Source organism: Saimiri boliviensis, chromosome 13, assembly GCF_048565385.1.
Source record: "Saimiri boliviensis isolate mSaiBol1 chromosome 13, mSaiBol1.pri, whole genome shotgun sequence".
Classification (NCBI taxonomy): domain Eukaryota; kingdom Metazoa; phylum Chordata; class Mammalia; order Primates; family Cebidae; genus Saimiri; species Saimiri boliviensis.
The window spans coordinates 40,444,890-40,466,692 of NC_133461.1; the positions used below are offsets into that span (position 1 = coordinate 40,444,890).

At 39.3% G+C, this 21,803-nt stretch overlaps 1 protein-coding gene across 1 annotated transcript in view; it reads right to left on the bottom strand.

The window, feature by feature from the left end:
* The window catches only part of LOC141580899 (uncharacterized), a 497,294-nt gene that overhangs the window by 259,941 nt on the left and 215,550 nt on the right, over positions 1 to 21,803 (bottom strand). The window contains exons 5-6 of the mRNA XM_074384229.1: positions 15,197 to 15,255; positions 3,050 to 3,162 (exon numbers count right to left, since the gene is read on the bottom strand). The gene's annotated coding sequence lies outside the window, so the exon portion shown is untranslated. The remainder of the gene's footprint in view (positions 1 to 3,049; positions 3,163 to 15,196; positions 15,256 to 21,803) is intronic.

Consider the following 21,803-nt stretch of genomic DNA (forward strand, 5'->3'; position numbering starts at 1 on the left):
GCATGCAACAGAGAAAAGAACCTTAACTTAATATATTTTATTAAAACCATGCATTTGGTTCTTTGTTATACTAAAAGATGAAAGGACACAATGATGGTATTATCCCAATCGTATGAGCCAGCATTGCAGGATAGGAATTAGAAATTAAAGGAACATTGTATCAAGTGAGAAATCATATGTTTAAATCAATGACTTACCTGCCTTATTGCTAATACACATTAAAGCCCAAGCGATTTAGAGGGCACCCAGCACTGTTTTTCCTTCCTATTATTTTCAGGCTATGATTAGAGTTGATGTCTGTGAAGGTTGAAGCAGCCTTTGCCTCCTGTGACTCTACAATGACCTACCTCCTATGACAGCAGAGAATGTGAATTCTCCCTCATCAGGCCTGGGAGGTGAAGACCAGCTGATCCCAGAGCCCTAGACCATGAACCTTCTGTGGGAAGCAGGTAGACAGGCAACTCCCCAGATGAGTTTAAAATCCCAGATGACTTTAATGAGTAGCCAGGGCTGACAGCCACTGCTCCTGGTCCTTTTCATCATGCCTTGCCCTCTGTTCCAGAGTGAGCACGTCTGTCATGTTTATTATCAAATCACAGAGAACAACCCAGATGCTTCTTCCCCTTTCTTCCATGATATGCACCTGCGCAGAGTAACCTTCTTTATTGTATCACATTATTTCATTCAACCCTCAAAATCATTCTGCCAGGTAGATATTATTATTCCAATTTTATGATAAAGAAGATATGAACTGTTTTTAATCACAACACTTCTGGCAAAATGCATGGATTTTTTTTTTCCCCACACCAAACAATTTTCCAAATCTCTAGACACCAACTGGGTGTCCTAGAATTAGACTTAATTCTGACAGTAACTACTTCTGAGTTTGTGCAGACCCCACAGGTTAAGGGCCAAGTCCCACAAAACTGACCCACTTCAGGCACCAGGTATAAGTCCCAGGTTTTCACCTGGAATTCCAACAAATTGGTTATAAATTGGGGGTTTCTACAATCTTTTTCTTATGTTTGATAATTTACAAGAACAGCTCACAGAACAAACCTGGATGCATCATGCTACCTGACTTCAAGCTGTACTATAAGGCTACAGTAGCCAAAACACATGGTACTGGTACCAAAACAGACATACAGACCAATGGAACAGAACAGAGACCTCAGAAATAATACTACACATCTACAACCATCTGCTCTTCAACAAACCTGAGAAAAAAGCAATCAGGAAAGGTTTCCCTATTTAATAAATAGTGCTGGGAAAACTGGCTGGCAATGTGCAGAAAACTGAAACTGGACCCTTCCTTACAACTTGTACAAAAATTAACTCAAGATGAATTAAATACTTAAATGTAAAGCCCAAAACCACAAAAACCCTAGAAGAAAACCTAGGCAATACCATTTAGGACATAGGCATGAGCAAAGATTTCATGACAAAATTCCAAAAGCAATTGCAACAAAAGCTAAAATTGTCAAATGGGATCTAATTAAACCAAAGAGCTTCTGCCGGGCAAAACAAACTACCATCAGAGTGAATAGGCAATCTACAGAATGGGAGAAAATTTTTGCAATCTACTCATCTGACAAAGGTCTAATATTCAGAATCTACAAGGAACTTAAATTTATAAGAAATAATAAAACATCAAAAAGTGGGAAAAACAAATGAACAGACACTTTTTAAAAGAAGATATGCATGTGGCCAAAAAACATGTTTTTAAAAAGTGCAACATCACTGATCATTAGAGAAATGCAAATCAAAACCACAGTGAGATACCATCTCATACCAGTCAGAATGGTGATGCTAGTGAGGCTGTGGAGGAATAGGAATGCTTTTACACTGTTGGTGGGAGTGTAAGTTAGTTCAACCACTGTGGAAGACAGTGTTGCAATTCCTCAAGAATCTAGAACCAAAAATATCATTTGACCCAGCAATCCTGTTACTGAGTATATACTCAAAGAAACATAAATCATTCTACTCTAAAGATATTTGCACACGCATTTTTATTGCAGAACTATTTACAATAGCAAAGATATGAAACCAACCCCAATGCCCATCAGTGATAGACTGGATAAAGAAAATGTGAGGCTGGGAACAATGGCCCACACCTGTTATCCCAGCACTTTGGGAGGTCAAGGTGGGTGGATCACTTGAGGTCAGGAATTTGAGACCAGCCTGACCAACATGTTGAAATCCCATCTTTACCAAAAATACAAAACTACAAAAACTATCCAGGTGCAGTGGCAGGAACCTGTAATCCCAGCTACTCAAGAGGCTGAAGCAGGAGAACCACTTAAGCCCAGGAGGCAGAGGTTGCAGTGATTGAAGATGGCACCACTAAACTCCAGCCTAGGTGATAGAGTGAGAGACCATCTCAAAAAAAAAAAAGAAAAGAAAAGAAAAAGAAAATGTGGTACATATACACCATGGAATACTATGCAGCCATAAAACGGAAAGAGATCATGCCCTTTACAGGGATATGGATGAAGCTGAAAACCATCATCCTCAGCAAACACACACAGGAACAGAAAACCAAAACCAAACACTGCATGTTCTTATTAATAAGTGGGAGGTGACAGCAAGAACACATGGACACAGGGAGGGGAACCACACACTCCAGAGAGTGTTGTTCAGGAGGTGGGGGATAAGGGGAGAAAGAGCATCAGGACAAATAGCTAATGTATGCAGGGTTTAAAAACTAAATGATGGGTTGATAGGAGCAGCAAACCACCATGGTACACGTATACCTATGTAACAAAACTGCAGGTTCTGCACATGTATTTCGCAACTTAGAGTAAAAACGAAGAAAAAAACTTTAAAAGTCCTGGCAATTATTCCCAAACTTCGATGTGCAGCAATGTTCCTGGGAGAGGTGGGCAGATTAAATGCAGATCCTGGGGTTTCACCTCCAGGGATTCTAGCTCTGCCACTCTAACTTGAGTCTCAGGAAGCTCAAGTTGATTCAAACACCCATCTTAGTCTGTTTTGTGCAGCTATAACAGAATACTTGAGACTGGATAATTTATGAAAAACAGAAACTTACTTTCTCACAGTTCTGGAGGCCGGGAAAGACATTTAAAGTCAAGGAACCGGTAGGTTTTGTGTCTGGTGAGGGTCCAGTGTCTCCTTCCAAGATGACATCTTGAAGTCTCTGCCCTATGGACAGGAGGAATGCTGTGTCCTCACATGATGCAAGGCAAAAGGGTAAAAGGGGATAAACTCCCACCATCACATCCTTTTGTAAGGGCAACAACTCCCTTCATAAGAAAGGAACCCTCATAGCCTACTTACCTCTTAAAGGCCCCACCACGTAATACTACCACATTGGCAACACCTGAATTTTAAAAGGGACACATGCAAACCATAGCAATGCCTGTATTTGCTCTGAATGAGCAAGGAACTCATTCGGAGAAACACTAGTTTTTTTTTTTTTTTTTGAGATGTAGTCTTGCTCTGTCACCCAGGCTGGAGTACAGTGGCACAATCTTGGCTCACTGCAACCTCCTCTTCCCTGGTTCAAGCAATTCTCCGGCTTCAACCTCCTGAGTAGCTGAGATTACAGGCTTACACCCCTACACCTGGCTAATTTTTGTATTTTTAGTACAGATGGGGTTTCACCATCTTGGCCAGGCTGGTGTTGAACTTCTGACCTCAGCCCACCTCAGCCTCCCAAAGTGCTGGGATTATAGGCATGAGCGACCATGCCTGGCCTGAGAAACTCTATTCTTATTGCTAATATAGATCAGAGACAAGAGGTAAGTGTAGACTGCAGGCAGGTTTACAAAAGTAGCAGATTTGAACTACCCCTTGAACCAGGCCTTAGAATATGAATAAGAAAATCCTCCCAACTTACATGTTTTCCTAGACCAGGCCTTCATGTTTAACCAGCTGCCTAATTTCCAGTTAGAAAGTATTCACTGAAGATTTACATGGATCCTGGGCTCCACTCTCTAGACCTCACCCATCCCACTCAAGCACAAGAGTCTGTTTTCAACTTAAATGAGACCCACCCTATTGCTGAACTTCAAGGAGCAACACCTGCTTCATTTGCAAACCCCATCAGGATCCAATCCATGAAAAGGGCAGAGCCATGGAGATGAGCTCTTGCTGGTACACAGCTAAAACAGGGGTGACTCCAAAATCACAAAACAGAAGAGCTTTGGGAGCACAGAATCTGACTCTTTCCCATGATATGGTCCCAGAAGAGACTTTTTACCCTTGTCTAGGGAGATAGGTGCAATTGCCAGGCTATAAGCCAGCTGCCCCTTATTAGCTGTATCTAGCACACATGAAGTATTTAAGAGAGTCAAAAGCCAAGGCATGCGCTCTGTATACTTGAATCTGCAATAATCCAGGCTAGAGGACCTTTATTGATGAGAATGCTGGAAATTATTTTTTCTCTTGTGAATTTCCAGGATCTTGGAAATACGCAAGCAGTCTAAATTCAGTCACTTGGGGATTTCGATGGATTGTTTGATTTGCTTTTTTCCAGATCAAGATGTGGTCTCTTTGAAGAACTGTCCCAGGACTCTGAGGCAGCAAAATTGTCAAACTGACAGACTTTGCTCCTCCTAAAAGGGAACTCTGTCTGACCCCACTTTGACTGTCCTCCATACTGAGCGCTTACCATATATCAGGAATTCAGAGAAGCATAATCTATGTCCTTTAACCAGAAAAGAGGCTAAACACACAAACCCATGGAAATCCTATCCTTGCAGCCTTTCTTCCAAATGCAGAGTACATAAAAGTGAAAAACCTCCTGCTCCTAAGACAATTCTCTAGAGGCTTGGCTTCGTCATAATTCCCAGAACTTTTAGCCTAGGAAAAATTTGAGGCTGACAAGGAGAAAACAAGCCTCACTGAATTCCTCTAAAATTTCCCTCATAAGATACCTTAAAAATTGCACTGCAATCCCAGATGGAGCAGAGTGGATCTAATGAGCCCCGGAGGTGGCCTTCCCCTCACCTGGCTCAGCAGCCCAGAACATGTCCCATACCTTATCTGGGCCTCAGTTTCCCTTCAGACAAAAGAGGGTTAGAAAGGCCTCATGTCTACCCTAGAAGACAGTAAATCAGGATATGATTAAACAAATGTCTCCTCTGAAGGCACTTGGAAAAAAAATCTAATAAGCTCTACAAACAGAGAGTGTCTCCACATTTTCAATGTTCGTATAGTCTTTAATGCTAGCACCCAATCTATCCTGGGAGTGGGGAGTGAGGAACAACATTTGGCAACAATTTACACTACAGATAAATACACCCACCTTGACATTTTCAAAGCCTGGCTCAGAAGAAAAAGTCCTTTTTTTCCCTGAAGCATTAAGAGAAAATGTGCATGATTATCATCTGTCTAAAAAAAAAAAAAATGAGGAAAGAAAGAGGGAGGGAAAAGGAATACAGCTGAACTGACACCGAGAAACTCACCATTTTATTCTGCACAATTGAACTTCATTAATCATAGAAAATCAGAGATGGAAAAGACCTATTAGGTCACCCCATCTATCCCTCTGAAAGCATTAAAAGCTTTCAAATGAGACAGAAATCGGAGGTCCCTGACTGCTGATGGCCATTAAAGATAGTTTTTGTGAAGAAAAATGTTAACCTTCGTGTCTCTGACAAATTACACTCTGGGTGGTTACGGGCTGCCTTTGCCAGAGTGCCCCAGTTCTGGGGTTGGAGGTCACCACCCCTTAACATGAGTGCTGCTAAGTGGCTTCAGCAGGGACCCCTAGGAGAAAACCACCACTCGTTGACAGAGAGGACCCCGCAGGAGCAAGCATGGCCCAGTTCCCTGCTCTTCTCTGTTCTCCATGCACAGAGGAAGGCTGCAGTTTCCTCTCCAAAACACCTTCCATTCAGGTCCTGCTTTTCCCAGGGAGCCATCCTTCTCTAGCTAGCCCACAGTACAGCCCCTTTGCTGAGCCTTTACATCCTTCCATTCTGGTCCTTACTAAGCAGCCCTGGAGTATAGATGGAGCACCTGCTGTTTCAAAATGTCCCAGATCTCTTTGTCCCTTCCTCTGGCAACAGTCCAATCATAGGGAGTTGTCTTTATCCCACTCCATCTGACTGTGGTGAGGTAGAAACCCATTTTCTAGTTCATAAGAGTGTTCACATACCCCAGCCTGTTCATCAGTAGTTCAGCCCTCTGACTACAGTTATTGGCCAGGGATGAGCACATGACCTAAGCTGCTCCAATCTAGGTCATTCTCTGGAAGGAGAAGCTTTCTCTTTCATCTGATGACATGAAGGTGGCGGAATGCAAATCTGAAACTGCAGTAGTGGCCACTCCCACTGCATGGAAGTAGCTCATGTGATCAGAATAAAATGAAGACAACCCATGAGGAGGCAGACACAGGGCTGTATGCACCTCAGGAGTCCCCAAGGACAAGCATTCCTGTTTTTCTCAGTTTGTAGCCAATACATTAAGTTTCTACACTTAAGCTACAATCATGCATCACTTAATGTTGGAATACATATTGTCAAGCAATTTTGCATGAACATTATAGAGTACACTGAACAAATCTAAATGGTATAGCCTACTCACAGGCTGTATGGTACAGCCTATTGCTCTTAGGCTACAAACCTATACAGTCAGTATATTACTGTACTGACTACTGTAGGCAAATGTAACACAATGGTAATGGTACATCCAAATATAGAAAAGGTACCATAAAAATACGATATTGTAATCTTATGGAACCACCATCATATATGTGTTCTATCATTGATAATTATTATGAAGAAAGATCATTATGCAGTATGTAACTATACCTTCAACTTAATTTCTCTCCCTGGGACCTGTGGAGTCCTAATTACCAAATGCCCACTAGGTTCTGTCATTCGACACTTGCTTACATGTGAAAATCTTGAATCCCCAACAGAATGACAGCTCCAAGGGGGCAGAAACCTTGCTGCTTCTTCTCTTCAGTGCCAAAGTCCAAGCTCCACCCATTTGGTCATGATTAAACAGCAGTTCATTGAATTGTATCCAAGTATCTTTGCCCACAGAAACTTGCCTTTACTTTTCTTTCCTGCAGGGACTGCTGGTAGCTGAGAAGCATTATGAGTCACACCCCAGAACTCACTAGCTGAGTGACACCCTGATACATGCATCCTCTTCTAAAGATGCAATAAACATGACACAGCAGGTTGCTCCCAGCACTGGCCTCCCTTTCCCCAGGATATCTTGTGTTGTGGTTTTTCATTGAGGGCTCAATTTGCACTTTAATATATCACACATGACTGTTTATAACAACCAAAGGCTGGTTCCTTTATTTCCTTCCTATAACATCTTCTTGCTATTGTGGTTATGGATCAGGCCCAGGTTGGGGACCTGCCCTTCAGGGCCAAGAACAGAATTTGGTGAGAAGAAATTTTAATAAAAGCAGAGGTGACATCAGAGCTCTTTAGCCCAAAGGCAGAAGGTGACAAGAACAAATTAGTCTTGGTGACACAGAAGAAATAACTGAAGTTAAGACCTTAAACAAAATCACAAAACTTTTATGCCCCTCCCTCTCCTGTGGCATCACCTCCTTCCTGCATCCCTTCTCTAGGGCCCTACCCTCCAAAGTCACCTCACCCCTTGTGTCTCTGAAGGACTCCCAAAACCTTCCCAGCCTCAGATAGCCATCAAGAGATTACCTAATGAAAGCCGTTTTTCATTCATCATCCCGGGGGGAGTTGTATGTTTTGCCTTTGCTCTCTAACAACGATAATAGCAGCACACACTTATATACCACTTCCTAGGTGCCAGGCACCATTCTAACTGCTTTATAAAGATCGACTCATTTCCTCCTCACAAGAACCTTAGAGAAACAGCTAATATAATCAATCACCAGTGAAGTTAGGTAATTCATTCACATCTGCATGACTGATAGACAACAGCACTGGCATTGTATTTTATAAGAAAATATATGTAAGCAACAGAATTAGAAAGATGATGGATTGTTTTAAGTAGGGGATCATTTGGGGTATTGGCAGTTTGGGAACAAGCTGGGTGGGAGAATTAGGAAAGGAAAGTGGGAAAGATAAGCCACAATTGGCAGGCAGTTGGGGCTCACCTTGAAGAAGTGAGCAACCACACAGAATGTGGACCAGATGTCTTTGAGAAGCCTGGAGGGAGATAATACCAGACTCAATGCATCTAGCAAATCAACTGGTGGGTGGCAGGCACTCCCGAAGAAGGGCAGCACAGGCACCAGAGGTGCCTCACAGATGCTTTGGCTCCAAACTGGCCCTGGGCAGCCTCTGGGATGGCCAACACCAGTGAGAATGGCACAGACCAGGAAACAGAGATTTCAATCAGAGTTCTAATAGTTAGGACTCTTTTTGACTGAGACTTTGTCTCTATGTAGAAATATAATTTGAATTTCAAACACTGGTACATACAATGGTGAGAATGTGGGGATTCATATATTATAATAATAAATAATTTTGATAATTTTTATTATACTCAGTAAAACACGTGACTTATATTTAATTGCCTTGCTTAAATGAAATAAAGTGGTTGAACTATAATTGCTACATGCAATATAGAATTCACATTATAAACTAAAATAATTCTATTATCATAAACTAGTACATGATTTTACTAACAATTGCACATTGCAAATGTTTGACCTGAAGGTTTGTTCACATTCAGTTGATGCTAAGGTTTCTCAGGTTGAGGTCTATTTTGTAAAATTCTGTACCTCATTGCCAAATCAGGATGTGCACAGCCCCCACCTGGGTGACAGGTGGGCTGACTGTCAAAAGGAAACAATCTCGTGGTCCTTGACAGGTCAGCCACCTTAAGATAGGCTTACCTACATTTCTTAAAGCAACTTTTTATTAAGGTATAACTTACCTATAATATACCACAAACATTTTGGGTGTACAAGTCAGTGAGTTTTGACAAATCTGTGTATCCACTTAACCATCACCACGATGCATAACCACTGAATTGAAAATAAAGAAATGCAAATAGGTACAGTACAATGAATATTTCTAATGATAAGGAATAGGATAAATCCACATAGATTTAAAACTTTATAAATAAGATTTTAAACTCACACAGATTTGTTAGATAATGGGTTCAGAAGCACGTAGGGCAATGACTGACACTTTAGGCTTACTATAGAGAAAAAGAGTGTAAATCACCAAATATCCAAGAAGAGATAGAGGAATGTGTCAGAAAGTAATCTAGGAGTAGGAAACCAAAAACTCTAAAGATATTCATTGATTCTAAGTCTTGCTCCAGTTAATACTGAGGGTTGATGTGTTGGAATAGACCAAGTATGGGATAGTACTATCTATAGCTGTATTTTATGAATCAAATTAAAAGACTGGGTTCAGTGATCTTGCATGTGACCACACTTCATCACTGACCAAAACGTCTCTCAAAGTCACAGGTCTCTACATGAGCCCCCATCATCTTGGATCGTCAGAGGTTAAGATTTGGCTGCATCACTAATGTGACTGTAAGAAAGCCAAAATTATTAAATACAGTGGGATTAAATGTCTAGCAGCTCTCATGCATTTTATTCTTTCAGTACTCTTCAAACACGGGAAATCTTAACCCTGTGGTTAAGGTTATTCTGGGAGCCAAGGACATATCTTGCCAAAGACCAAGAGTGATAATGTACCATTAGGATGCAACACTTGAATGCAGCTGTTTTCTGAGACTATGTTTCCTACAAGATGAAAAAGCAAACTGCCTCTTTCAGAAGTATGGGTGCAAAGAGGACAAGAGGGTGATGGGCAGTTTGGGCACATGCTGAGACTCTGAAATCTCAGGTCCACTTAAGACATTTCAGATGCTCTCAGAGCCTGATGAATCTGGAAAGCACCTCACTTTAGTCAAGAGAACTCTAAACATTTCCACTCTTCTTGAGTCTTCAACTCCAAGTCTGACTCTGTCAGTCTCTGAAGACTGAGACTATTCTAAACTAATAAATTAAAATACATGTGTTGCTCATCCAATGTGTGCTGACACTCTACTCTTAAGAAACTGGCATATCCATTGAAGTGACAAGACATGGTAATGAAAACATAAACAATGAGTAATGGGCACAACCAGGACTGGAGGAATTCAAAGGTAGCTAGTATTACAACCAATATTGGAGAAAATTTACAATAAGACTTCCCCTTCTCCTTATATTAAACCGAAATTTAAATATTTTATACCCAAATCAAATTTCTCATGCCTTAATTTTCTTTCACAGAGCCCTGTACATATGTGGAGCTAACTAACCAACAGCTAACTCATAAAGTTCATTAATTCCTAGGATACAGCTTTCTTTAGAAAAAGACAGGCAGAAATACATCTTTAAAATATTTATTTCTGGGCTCCTTCCCTAGTTCATTTTTCTTTAGCTCTTTTTTTTCCTCTTAGTCCCTAAATACAGATTTTTGTAAGATTCTGATCTTGCTTGTCCTCTCCATTCTTTTCATACTCTTTCCTGAAACTCTCAAACACCCTTAGAGCATTAGGATGGTAAAAGGTCTTATGATTCCATGGATGTTATGTAAGAATACATTATGTTACAGACACCAAACTGAGGCCCAGACAGAAAAACTGACTTTCTGAGACCATACTAAAACTTCATCTGGGAACAAGTGATAAAACCTCTTTCTATAACAGCAAAACTCAAAGAAGAAAATTGACTTACATGGCTTTTCATGGTTTTCACCAAATTGGCCAATGGGATGTTTTAGGATTCTACAGAAACAAAGTCAGTGAATGACTTTAGTCTAATGATTGGATATTCAAAGATAAGTATCCACCTTATGGGAGAACATATTTCTTCTTGGGTCATCTAAGATCAACACTCCTAAGAATACACATTTTGGGGCTATTTTATTAACAGGGAAGATTCACATTGTCAAACATAAACCCTCATCTCCTTTTCTTTTAGCAGTGAACTAACAGGTGTTACATAGTTTTCAAATTAAAAAAGTATATATAGCTCCCTAGTTTTCTCTTCCTTCTGCTACCTTCATCTCCCAGGTGATACCAAGATCCTTTGAGAGTGATTAAGAGATCTGTGACTCTGTGACCAGTGTTGAAAAGGGGCTCTAGTAAGCAGAATAAAAAGGCCACTGGACTAGACATTTTATCCAAGTTCTACTATTAACTCACTAACCATATTAGCCTCAGCAATACACTTAATCCTTAGAGTTAATTGTAAAACAAGAGTAATATACATCCTGCCCACCTAGAGTGATCCTTCTTTCTAAACCAAATGCCTATGTACATATGTGAAGTCCAAGCACCCCTATATATGCTATAGTTTCTTATTTCTCCACCATCTATAATGGTAGATATTACCTTTATTTACTTAGGTATCAAAGACAGAAAAACTAGGATTCACCCTATAGAAGCCCCAGAATCTATTTTTTCAACACAACCAGTTTTGTGAAATCTTGCTTCTCTATCCTCTTTCTCTATTTAAGACTTTTATCATGTCTCATCTGGATTGTTCCCATGGTTCCAACTGGTTTTCAGAGCTCCCTGCCTCCCATCCTTGTATTCCAAGTCATTTTCCACTATTACCAAAATGACATGTCTAAAACTTATATCTAATTATATCATCCTCTACTTAATATCCCTCAATTGCATTGCCTTCATAAAAACATTAATGGTCTTAGGTAATATTAAAACATCCTTCACCATCCCTATCTCCATAATCCCATCCTTGCTTATACTATTCCCTCTACTTGTGTCTTCATTTTTTTCCTCATTTACTTCTGTCTTTTCTCACCCCACATCCTCACAGACTCAATTTTCCTAGCATTCTTCATACCTCACAATACCATTGCTATTGTACTTGCTCAAACAAGCATCCTTCTTCATATTCCCAAGTAGCATATTTTGAGAACTTTGAAGAGTCTGAGATTAGCCTGTCATAGCTTTATGGATGCTTGTAGAAGACATAAGACTCCTGAATCAGAGAAAAGAGACAATTTATTCCTCATAGCATTGCAGGAACCAGAGCATCAGCATTTGTTCTAGTTTCCAATTCCTAGAATATAACTTGAAGGGGGCTAAAAGGCATCTACGAACACTGTGAACCATGTTGTAGGAGAGGAATTCTGAGTTTATGGAAGCCAAATCTTTTGTAATGGATAGTAAACACACCTGCCTTTTACTCCTGAAGAAAAGACCATCTTTTATCTTTCAAGATTGTCTGTTACACTAACATCTTTGAAAAGACAGTCTAAAACAAAGGATAATTAGCACATCACTTAGATGTGCAGAAACTTGAGAGACCTATACCCCTAGAGAACTAACTTTCAACACACTAAACAATCTGCAGTCATAGTTTTTATAACACTGAGTTTCTGTTAACCCTATAACTGTCTATCACTGTCATTAGATGTTGAACTTCATGACAAAGAAACTGAAACTTGTTATTCTGGGCTTTACTTAGCATATAACACATAGTTGGGGTCTCAAATGTATGTATTGAATAATAATATGAAAATTTAATCTAGATAAAATCTTAAATCTACATCAATTTGGGCAACTTTAAACAGAGAATTCATGTAATTTCAATTAGATTTTTAAAATGTGAAGTTTTCTAGAAAGTTATAATGAGCTATAGTGAAGTAAGATGTTTTTAAATTCTTGAAAATTTTTCTCCAAATTATTTCTTTCTTATATTCAAAATGGAGTAGTCGAGATGGAGTCTCACTCTGACACCCATACTAGAGTGCAGTGGCCCCATCTCTTGGCTCACTGCAACCTCCGCCTCCTGGGTTGAAGCGGTTCTCCTGCTTTACCCTCCTGAGTAGCAGGGATTACAGATGCACCTGGCTAATTTTTGTACTTTCAGCGGAGACAAGGTTTCACTGTGTTGGCCAAACTGGTCTCAAACTTCTGACCTCACGTGATCCACCCACCTTGGCCTCCCAAAGTGCTGGAATTACAGATGTGAGCCGTCGCACCCAGCCAGGAGTAGCTAAATTTTAAGATGCATTTATTGATCAAAACCTCACCCGCAGGTCTCCCTTCTCTCCTATTTCTTTAATTCCTATAAGACAACATATCCTAAACCCACATTGTCTTCAAGGAAAAATTCCTGATAGAAATAGTTATTATTTCTACTTCCATAACTCCCTTCAACTACATGAACACACACACACGCACACAAAAAACCCACAAAAGAATATGAGAAAATTTTTGGAGGTGATAGATATGTGTACTACTTTGAATATGGTGTATACATATATCCAAATCCATTGAAATGCATATATTAAATATGTGCAATTCTTAAAATATCAGATTGTAAAATATTAAATATTTATATCTCAATAAAGATATTTTAAAAATAAAAATATTTTATTTTTAAAGCTCTTCTATTTAATTCCCATACAAAGCCTCCATTCTCCTTCAGCCAAATCTGCCAGGCCTGATTTCTCCATCTTTTCTCTTACATAGAGGCCACACTATGAAGTGCTTCCTTTCTGGGGTCTAGGACAGGGTGGCATTGTCCTCTGAGGCCCAGATTCATGCATGGAGCTAGAATTCTCTGAAGTCATGAAAGTAATGTTCTGGGTGTGTGAAGAATTGAAGGGAGGTTAAGGTTTGGAGATTAGAACTAAATTAATATAAATAATTTTCCTTAGTTATCTGAGAATAGTCCAGTTCAGAACCACTTTAATCTGCAGAAAATATATTTTTTCTTTTTGCATCCCAAATTATTATTCTCACTGACCTGTCTTTTCCTACTTCTCTTCAAAATATTCTTGCCTGAAACACCACTGGATAAATTAGGTACATTGTCTCAAGGATATAATTGTGATAGCACAAATATAATTCAAGAAGAAAAAAAGGAAATTACTGGGGAAAGGGCTCACCTATTGTCCTTTTGCATTTGTACATCATTAAAAACATATGAGTTTTATTGTATTTTATTATCTTTTAATGGGGAAAATTTTTAAGCATTTATATTTATTGCCATAATTGATGTCCTTAGGCTTTAGCACTTTATTTTCTCAGCTCTCTTGCTATTCCCTTAATTTTCTCTCTTTTGCTATATTATTTTAGCTGTATTTAGTTACCTATTTGAAAAGTTATGAATCCATGCTTTTAATTATATTAATAGATAATTTTATTTATTTTTATTTTTTTGAGACAGAGTTTCGCTCTTGTTACCCAAGCTGGAGTGCAATGGCGCGATCTCGGCTCACCGCAACCTCTGCCTCCTGGATTCAGGCAATTCTCCTGCCTCAGCCTCCTGAGTAGCTGGGATTACAGGCACATGCCACTGTGCCCAGCTAATTTTTTCTATTTTTAGTAGAGACAGGGTTTCGCCATGTTGACAAGGATGGTCTCGATCTCTTGACCTCGTGATCCACCCACCTCGGCCTCCCAAAGTGCTGGGATTACAGGCATGAGCCACCACGCCAGGCCAATCGATAATTTTAAAATATTTTTGATGAATTATACATATAGAAAAGCGGATATTATTCATATATTTCTGTTTTCAGAAATACAAAGTTATAGAAATAACAAATGTATCAAGAAACAGAACATGACTAGCATTTCAGAAGCCCCTGTTGATCATTCCAGTCTCTGGCCCTCCCACGGTAACTGCTCTCCTAATTTTCAAAAGCACAGATTAGTTTTGCATGGAATTAGCTAGCACATACTCATTCATGACTGGCTTCCTTAGCTCAGCATTATATTTATGAGTTACAGCCATATTATTTTACATAGTTAAAGTGCCCTCATTCTCATGACTATATAGTAGTTCTTTAGATAAATATGCCATAATATATTTAACCATTTGACTGTTAATAGACACTGTGTCAGTTTCCAGTTTGGGGTCCTAAGAATAGTGCTATTTCTGGCTATTGCTTAAGATGTAGAAAACTAGAAAAAGCATCACTTCAACTGCTGCAACAAAAATGCTACAAAATCCACAAATTTATAATTTTACTTGAACCCATCAGAGATCTGAGCTTACAGGGAAAAAAATAGCTAATCTGAAATCTAAGTATATGCAAGTGTCTGCAAGGAGAGATAGAACATGAGCACTCAGTTACCCAGGACAGATGCTGCTAGACGCTGGTAAGAATTTAGCTAAAATTGTTATTGAACTGTTAAGGCCAAACAATGGGTCTCAGGAAAACAGAGTACTCTTGAGAGTGGAGATATAACAAAAATTTGCACCCATTCACAGGCTTTTCTACGTGCAACTCACCAGTGATCACAAAACAGATTGATGAGGGTCCTGAAGAAGCATCGCCTTACAATGCAAGCCTGAAGGAAGAGAACAGAGGCTGTGTCAGGAAAGGCACAAAACCCCACCCAGATTATCCTTACCTTTTTCCTCTTCATAATAAGGCCAAAACTGCTGGAGGAAAGCCAACAAGCACTGTCACACTCAAGGCAATGGTGAAAGCCTACTGCATCTAGGGTAATAGAACAACAACAACAACAAATCTGCTTTAGGGAAGATGCAGAAATACAAAATTGGGCTCGGAATTATGCCCAGCAGAATCACAGGAACACCATGAAGACCACAGTCCTGAAGCTCAGGTCCAGTGCCTATATAAGGCTGAGGCTTAATTAGAAGAATAGAGAATACACCTGCTCCTTACCACAAGGCTAGGAAACATTGAGTAACAAGCAATAGTGGAGTTCTGCTACAACAGGGACAAGAGCATGGGAAAAAAAACTCTGTCTACTTCTGCATAGCAAAAGAAACTATCATCAGAGTGAACAGACAACCTATAGAATGGGAGAAAAATTTTGCAATCTATCCATCTGACAAAGGTCTAATATCCAGCATCTACAATAAACTTTAACAAATGTATAAGAAAAAGCCAAACAACCTTATTTTTTAAAGGTGGGCAAAGGATATAAAAGAAGACATACCTGTGACCAATAAACATAAACAATAGCTCAACATCACTGATCATTAGAGAAATGCAAATTAAAATCACAATAAGATACCATCTCACATCAATCAGAATGGCTATTATTAAAAAGTAAAGAAAAAAAACAGATGCTGGTGAGGCTGTGGAGAAAAAGAAATGGTTTTATACTATTTGTGGGAGTGAAAGACAGTGTGGGGACTCCTCAAAGCCCTAGAGGCAGAAATACCATTTGACCCAGCAATCCCATTATTGAGTATACAACTAAAGGAATATAAATTATTTTATTATAATGATACATGCACATGTATGTTCATTGCAGTACTATTCACAAAAGTGAAGACATGGAATCAACCTACGTGACTATCAGTGATAGACTGGATAAAGAAAATGTGGTACATATACACCATGGAATACTGTGTAGCCATAAAAAGTAATGAGATCATGTCCTTTGCAGGGACAAGGATGGAATTGAAACTCATTATCCTCAGCAAACTAGTGCAGGAAAAGAAAACCAAATACCACGTGTTCTCACTTATAAGTGAGAGCTGAATGATGAAAACACATAGTCACATGGAGGGGAACAACACACATTGGGGCCTGTTAGAGGGTAAGCGCTGAGAGGAGGGAGGGCATCAGGAAGAATACCTAATGGATGCTGAGCTTAATGGATGCTGAGCTAGGTGATGCTATGATCTGTGCAGCAAACCACCATGGCACATGTTTACCTGTGTAACAAACCTACACGTCCTGTACATGTACCCCTGTACCCCTGAAATTAAAATAAAGCTGGAAACCAAAAAAAAAAAAAAAAAAAAAAACCATAGGGACACTTTTATGTGTTTGCTCCTCCAAATTGTCCATTACAGTTGGAGGTAAATAATTATCCCTTTCTATCTTTGCAGTAGAGTAATAACTTATTATAAAGAAGATATTCTAAATCCAAACATCGTCAAAAATCTCTTACGTTGCAATTAAAGTACAATAAACACACACAAAAATAGAAATTTTAAAAATAAAGACCAAAAACAATCTCTCTAAATCATAGTATAAATGGAACAGCTAAAGCTGAGTGAACTAGACATGGAGAAAAACTATATGGAAAAAAAAAAAAAAAAAAAAAAAAAAAAAAAAAAAAAACAACTCCAGCCTAAAGACAAGGTAGTGTTTGAGCAATTTGAAGCAAGTGATACATCACTAGTAACCATAGCAGTAATTAAACTCAGCTTAATTCCTAATTCATGCAAATTCTCAAAGTTTTAACAGAAGGAGAGTCATGCCTATATTCAAGCATATCAACGGTTTACCTCAGCTTCAGAGGTCCTACACAAGTTGTGTGTCTTTCCACAAAAACTTATTGGAAAAAAAAAAAAAAAAAAACTGTCAAGAGACAATTCAATCAACAGAACCAGATACATTTATGACACAGATGTTGGAACTATCAAACAAGGAATTTAAAATAACTATAATTAACATGTTAAAGGCACTAATGAAAGGAAGGATACCATGCAATATCAGATGGATAATTTCAGCAGAGAAATGGAAACTTTATATAAAAGAATCAAATGGAAATGCTATAAATGAAAACAGTAACAGACATGGAGAAAGCCTTTTATGGACTCAACAGTAGACACGACACAGCTGTGGAAAGAAGCAATGAACTTGAAAATAGATTAAGACAAATGATCCAAAATGAAACAAAAAGAAAAGAAAATAGTAGTAATAGTAGTAGTAGTTGTAGTAGTAAAAGAACCAAACACACAACAGCTATGGAACACTGTCAAAACGTATAGCATATGTACAGGACTCTCAAAAGGAGAAAGAGAGACCATAGGTCAGAAGAAATACTTGGAAAAATAAGGGCTGAGAATTTTTCAAAATTAATGATTGTATGACACGAAACAGGGGAAAAAAATGAAACAAAGCTAAGCATGTCGTATTCAAACAACTTGAAACAAAATTCTTGAGGCAGCCAGAGAAAACTGGATGAAAATGAAATGGTGGGAAAAAAACTGTGTATTTAGAACTCTATACTCAGGGGAAAAAAAAAAATGCCTTTAAGAAACAAGGGAGAAATAATTACTTTGCAAGCAAAAAAAAAAAAAAACCAGAAAACTCATTATCAGAAGAGACCTACATTATAAGAAATACTAAAGAAAGTTTTAAAGGCAGAAAGAATATGATAACCAGACAGATCAGAGACTAGGATCTGCACAAAATAAAATTAAGAGGGATGAAAATAGAATTAATGAAGGAAAAATAAAATTTCTTTCATTCTTATTTTTAACAGCACTAAAGTATCTAAAGCAAAAATAGTAGCAATGTATTGTGTTTACAATGTATGTAAAAGTAAAATGTGTGATAAAAATAATACAGAAGATATAAAAGAGAAATTGGGAACAATATTCATGCAAATAAGCAGTATCTGTTGTATTTAGCAAACATAATTAACTCCATCTTTCCTGGTCCCCCGATCTGTATGGAACTGCCAAGTGGCCAGAAGTGCACTGGACCAGAAGTGAAGTCAGCCAGGCTTCCGGCCCACAGGTTGGTCCTTGCTCACAGGCTAGACAAGGGGAAAACCCGATCAAACTCTAGGAGTAAATAGCCACAGAGGCACCTATAAAACAAGCCCAAGGAGAAAATAAAGCCAACTACTTTTCTGTATTCTTCTTCCTGCTTTTCTTCAGGCCCTGACAGATTTTTCAGACTTGGAGAAACAGCCCATCCACCTTTCTCTCCTGGCTATAACTCAGTTTCTATTCTATCCTATTCTGTTTTATTCAGCCCCAGCTCTTGGGACAAAAATCTTCTCTGTAGAAACCAAAGTCTTCAGGCCACATTGGCTCTGGAAGGAGCAGTTCCCCTGTGGTATTAGTTTTTTTTTTTTTTTTTTTTTTTTTTTTTTTTCTTGCTTGCTTGCTCTCCTTTCCACCATATGAAAGGAGTCCGCTTAGAAGCAAATTTGCAACAGAAGCTGGAAATCCAATCTCTCAGGCAAGAAAAAGCTGGATTTTAAAATAACTCAGGAAGGTAGAATTTGAGAAAGGAATAGCTGCAGTTTTGAGCATGTGTCAAATCTGTAACGGCTGAGTGAACTCCGGGAGCTTCCTGGTACTGCCTGGCTCTGTGGGCTCTGAGCTGAGCAAGAGGTTGGCAGGTAGTGATGGAGACAGGGCGGGACTGCTGTAGGCAGCTCTGATGAGGAGGCAAGGGGCAGGCTGGGGATGTAGCACAGACCCAGTTTTACCTCCAGAGCTGCCTGTATCATTCTATCATGATCCAATAAAACATGTACCTGGAAGAGCTGCAGTTTTAAGGCAGCAAGCAGCTACCTGTGTGAGATCTAGGCCTAAAACACACAGCAAGACTGAATCCTCTAGCAGTGACCAGCTCAGGCTGGAGGGTAAAAGCAGCTGGCACCAAGGAGCTGTTCTGATAATGCCTGCTTTTCATGGGAAGCCTGAGAAGCTACCAAGGGTAAATAATCCACACACAGAGTCCCAAATGTGCCACCATTGTGTTTCTAAGGTGTCCCGTTTCTAAAAGCTGGTCCTAGTACAGTATAACAGTTGAAAGTGGACTCCTCAACACCATTCACACTCTCTCCTTCACCTCCTAAAACTAACCTGTGTCTATGTCCACAGAAGGCAAATCTTCCAAACACTGAGCCTCAGGACAGACTGTCCTTGTGACAAACAAGTTTCGAGAGACTTCCCCATGCATCTCAGCAGGTTAGAAGCCTCAAGACCACTAAGAATCCCAGGACATTAGCTAATGCCACTGTTCCTATCTTCAAGAAAGATATCCTCTGCTCCCAGAAAGCTAATTATCCTTCACAGTTGATGATTTCTTCCACCACAAAGCCTTCTCTAACCATGCCAGTCAAAACCTGATTTCCTACAGGGCTTTATCTAATACTTAGATATGACTTTTTACCTAATAAATAGCAAAGATAAAAATACCCAGTCCTAGCAAAATGAAGGAAAATAAGAAAGGTACTCATTGGTCCATTTCTCTAAAGGCTGGGTCAGCAATGAGCACAAAATGGAGAATGTATATGCCACTGGACTCGGAATTCCTCTTCTAGGAGTTTTTCCCACAGCAAAAACTGTGGGGAAAATATATCTACAGAGGTGTTCACTGAAAGCCAACTCATACTGAGGGTAAGTCTGGAGACAGATTTCCTAGCTCTGGTTCCTGGCTCTGGCACTTAGAATCTCTAACATTCTTTGAACTTCAGTTTCTGCTTGCAGAGTTAATATAAAGATTAGATTATGTAATACACGTAGCCTGATACATCCTGAAAAACCAATAGCTTCCCATTTTTGTTATTTTAATTCAAATATTTTAAATAAACTCATATTGCCATTAGGATTTGATTAGCTACAATGTGATTGATCTACACAATTGAAAACTACACAAGCTTTGTGGTTTTTGTTTGTTTGTTTGTTCGTTTTTAAGACAGGGTCTTGCTCTGTTACCAGGCTGGAATACAAAGGCACGATCACGGCTCACTGCAGCCTCAAACTCCTGGGCTCAGGCGATCCTCCCACCCCCGCCTCCTGAGTAACTGAGAGTACAGGCATGCACCACCATGCCTGGCTAATTTCATTTTGAATTTTTTTGTAGAGACAGAGTGTCTCTGTTTCCCAGGCTTGTCTTAGACTCCTGCTTTCAAGCAATCCTCTCTCCTCAGCCTCCCAAAGCACCAGGATTACAGGTGTGAGCCACTGCACAAGTCTATGCAAGCTTCTAAAAAAATACAAGTTCTATATACATGTTGAATCAAAAGAAGAAAATCAGATTCAAGAAAGCCTATGCATTTATGTGTGGGTCTATTTTTCTGCCATGCTTTGAATATGTCTTCTAAATTTCATGCGCTGGGAATTTAATCCCAAAATTTACATGTTGATTGGAGGTGGGGCCTTTGGGAAGTAATTAAGATTAGATAAATCATCAGAGTGGAGACCCCATGATGGAATTGGGGGTTTTATAAGAAAAGAAAGAGGTCTGGGTGGACACCCATACATGCACACTCCCTCATTCTTGCCATGTCATACCTTCTACCACGTTATAATACAACACAAAGGCCTTCCACACACACCAATACCAAGCTCTTAGATTTCCCATTCTCCAGAATCATGAGTTTAATAAACTTCCCTTCATAAACTTCTGTTTAGCAACACAAAATGAACTAAGTCTTTATGTGTGTACATGTCTGTATGGTTGTGGTTGTGCATTGTCTAGTGTGTACATATGTAATGTGTATGTATCCTGTGTGTAAATCTATGAGGTTTATATGTACATGTGGGTTTTCTGTTTGTCTGAAATGTGTGCATATGTGTGAGTTTTGTGTGTATACCTTCAATATGTGTACAAGAGATCTGTGTGTCTGTGGTATGTGTATGTGTGTGAAGTGTATATGTGTAGTGTATGTATGTGCATTCTGTGTCTGTGGGTTGTCTGCATGTGTCTGTGTCTGCAGTGTCTGCATGTGAGTTCTGTGCATGTGTGGTATACTTGTAAGTTCTGAGTGTGTGGTATATTTATATGGGAGTTGTATGTATGTGTATGTATATATGTATGTGCATGCATCTACAGGGTCTGGGGGAATGTATTTGCATGTAAGTTCTATGTGCATGTGTGATATATTTATGTGTAAGTTCTGTGTATGCGGTGCATTTATGTGGGAGTTCTCTGTGGGGGGGGGTCTATAGGGTGCATTGTGAGTTTTTTGTAGGGAGATGTATTTTCATATGAGATCTGTGTATGTGTCTGTGGGGTGCATATGTGAGCTCTGTGGGGCAGTATATGTGTATGTGAGTTCTGTGTATGTGTCTGCAGGTTGCATGTGTGACCTCTGTGGGTTGGTGTATGTGTGTGAGTTCTGCATGTGTATCTGGGGGGTGCATGTGTGAACTCTGTGGG